Source organism: Microtus ochrogaster, chromosome 16 (assembly GCF_000317375.1).
Source record: "Microtus ochrogaster isolate Prairie Vole_2 chromosome 16, MicOch1.0, whole genome shotgun sequence".
Lineage (NCBI taxonomy): Eukaryota > Metazoa > Chordata > Mammalia > Rodentia > Cricetidae > Microtus > Microtus ochrogaster.
This window is the reverse complement of record NC_022018.1, coordinates 3089148-3092579: the sequence shown is the minus strand read 5'-3', so window position 1 is coordinate 3092579 and position 3432 is coordinate 3089148. Positions and strand designations below refer to the sequence as shown.

Genomic DNA, 3432 nt, shown 5'->3' with positions numbered 1-3432 from the left:
GTTACTTTGTCTGCCTCTTTCCCATAATAGTAGCAGAGCTCATAGCTTGCCAACAAGGCAAACATAAATAAACCAAAAAGTAGAGTGAGAAAAAGAGAAAATAAAAACTGAAAGATACGTGCATCCTGTCCACAAAGGCCCAACACCATAGAACTCCTTAATAATAAAGCCTGAAACACTATCAAAAGAATAAGAAATTCTCCTTGGACCAGTGTTCAGTGACTTCAGAGAAGAGTCTAGCAAACAAATGAGGGAAGAAACACAGTTCAGGACCTAGATGAGAAAATCAGCAATGGGTCAGAGAAAGTCAGAAGATGGATAACAAATTCAACATGGGGGGATAACTCAGCAACAAAACGGCTTTCATGAAACATATGAAAACTGTAAACAGAGTTTTTCTTGGCAATGGAAAAAGTGACAGTTATGTCTTAAACTGAAAAGATGAGCTGCCTTGAGAAAAGTCTCCCAATGACTGAAAATTGTTCAGTGGCTTTCAAAGGGTTCGATTGGAGAGACAATTTAATAGTATCATGGGAAACTTTAGTGAAGAAAAGTTATTAAACTCTTCCTAACTGTAAAAAAAAAAGTGGAATAAAGGGGCTGGAGGGAGATGACACAGTGGTTGAGAGTGTATATTGCTCTTGCAGAGGACCCAGGGTCAATTCCCAACACCTTCATGGTAGCTTACAACCGTCTGTACTTCAGTTCCAAGGGTCCAACGCCACCTTCTGATGTCCACAGCTATGCACATAGTACACAGACATATACACAAGCAAAACATTCATATACAGAATAAATTCTAATTTTTCAATTTTAAAAAAAGGAAAGAAAAGAAAAGGACTGGTTTAAATGAAATGAACATTGATGAGTTTAAATATAAGTTGTGATGATACACCAGCAACGCTTGGCTAAACCAAAGGGACTCTGAAATATGAAGGGATCGCTAAATATCCTATCTGCTTACCTAATTTTGACCAAATTTAACAACATAGAAAGAGAGATGGTCCTCACTGGGGAATTCTTTGAGTCTGTATCCCAAGCAAAAGAATCATTATTTTTAAATTAAGTTTGAAAAAAACTTAAAGAAAAACTCTTCTCCGCAGCCTCTTTATAGAATGTGGTTTTACTCAGATTAATTTTATTCTTCACTATAGAAAATTTTTGATTTTTAAAAACGCTGTTTGATTATGTTTCCCACACATAATCCTACAGCTTCAGCAGGAAGAAATGAGGTGTATATCAGTTGGCAAACTTTCGTACTTCCATTTTCTTTATTTCTCTTCTATTTTGTCTTTTCTCTGCCCTTTAGCAATTTAAAGATTTTTCTTTCTTAGTTTTTTAAATCTAGTTTTAATTTATGTGTATAGGTATTTTGCCAGCATATATTTGACTACTTGTGTTGTCTGGTGACCATGGAGGCCAGTAGGGGGCAGTGGATCACCTGGAACTGGAGTTAAAGACTGTGAGCTGCACTGGGCGGTGGTGGCACATGCCTTTAATCCCAGCACTCCGGAGGCAGAGGCAGATGGATCTCTGTAAGTTCGAGGCCAGCCTGGGCTACAAGAGCTAGTTCCAGGACAAGAACCAAAAGCTACGGAGAAATCCTGTCTCGAAAATAATAAAAAAAAAAAAAAAAAAAAAAAGACTGTGAGCTGCCATTTGAGTGCTAGAATTGGAGTAAGAGCAACAAGTGCTCCTGACAGCTGGGCCATCTTTTTAGACCTGATTTATGGCTTTTCTTATGTATAAATAATATTGAAAAAATTGGCTTTCCTACCACACAGAACTTTTTACATTTTACATTCTGAATTGCACATGTATGTATATTCCCTAGAAATACTACTGTTAAGTTAGAATGACCCGGAGATGCTGACAAATCCACACTGCGTTGATCAGCTTTCCACCTGAGAAAAACAAATTGAAAGCGAGAAAATTCTAACTTGACTGATGGGTATGGGTATGTGGCTTAGTTTCTAGTTGATGATAAAATAGATACCATGGTGGGGAGCAAACAGAATAAGAAAGGAAAAGGTTCAAGACAAGAAACACCTCCAAAGGCTTCCTTTCTCGGTGACCTACTTTCTCCATATAGACCCCACCTCCTAATAGTAAGTTCACTACGGCTCATCAGTGATGGGACGATCGCCCTTGTGATCCAATCATCACTCAGGATTTCACGAGCTAGGGGTCAAGTCTTCCCTATGTGAGCCATCGAGATCATTTTATATTCAAGCTACAGGACACAGGCAACGAGAGGGCACAATTAGGCCAAATGAGAAAGGAAAAACTTGAAAGGCAGGATACTAACATTGGATGTGCAATGATGCAATGACAATTTATTCAGCTGATTCGCTGAACGATAGCAGTGTCGGGCCTGGGTTGAGTTTATATTCTTGTAAACCAGATGAACAATAAGCAGGTATGTAGTGTATATAACAACTGTAACCCATGACAAGGGTTCCAGCAGACAGAAGGAACTGAGAGAAACTGGAGAAGAACGGCTCCATTAGATAAGCTGTCCCTCTGGGTCATTCAAAGCTACTGATATCTAATCATACCCTATAAAGTGAGGCACTGAGACATCTGGTTTCATCTTGAAGACATTTCTTCTAAGATGTCCAACAGCAGAACCTCTGACCGAGGAATGAGCTCAGTAGTGTGGGGACAGAAGGAGGCCAGGGAGGCTGGCATGAACTCAAGCAGCAGAAAATGTCAGCTGGAGCCAGACTATAAAGCCGTCATAAAGAGTTTCAGTTGTGCCGGGACACATAAATGTGTGCCTTAATTTTAGTGCCTCTGTAAATAGAAAACAGACTGCTGTGTGGGAGGAGCGCAGGAAGGCTGGCAGCAGTCAAATTTCCATTTTCTGTTTGATTTAATGGAGTCTCTAACAATGAGCCGATTTCTGCTGGAAGGAATCTGTAGCAGTTCACACTGAGAGATGATGGTGAACCACATCAGGTGGAAGTGGAAGAGACGGTGAAGGGGTCTCATTCAGTAGTTTAAAGATGGGCTGGAAGACCATAGATTCACCACAGACAGGAAAAGCAACGTGTCAATAGAACTCCTCTTCCTCCTTCTGACTGAGATGACTTTCTATTGCCTACCAGATAGAAATCCTAAACCCAATTCTTTTTGAGATGTGGTCTCATTATATAGCGTTGGCTAGCCTGGAACTCACTATGTAAACGAGGCTGGCCCCAAACTCAAAGAAATCTACCAGCCTCCACCCTAAAAGTGTTGAGATTAAAGGCGTGCACCACCACTGCCCAGGTCCTAAATCTAATTCTCTGAGTTCCCCCCATGCTTAGTAACCCTACAACTTCACAGATGGTGAGAGAGACACTCAGAGAAGCTGCCTCATTGCTGTTGTAAAAAAAAAAAAAAAAAAAAAAAAGTCAAAGTTCGGACTCAGCTCTTCCATCAATGGCC

The 3432-nt window shown here is 40.3% G+C and overlaps 1 pseudogene; it reads right to left on the bottom strand.

The window, feature by feature from the left end:
• Positions 1 to 1845: 1845 nt before the first annotated feature.
• Positions 1846 to 3432, bottom strand: part of LOC106143935 — an 8861-nt pseudogene continuing 7274 nt past the window's right edge.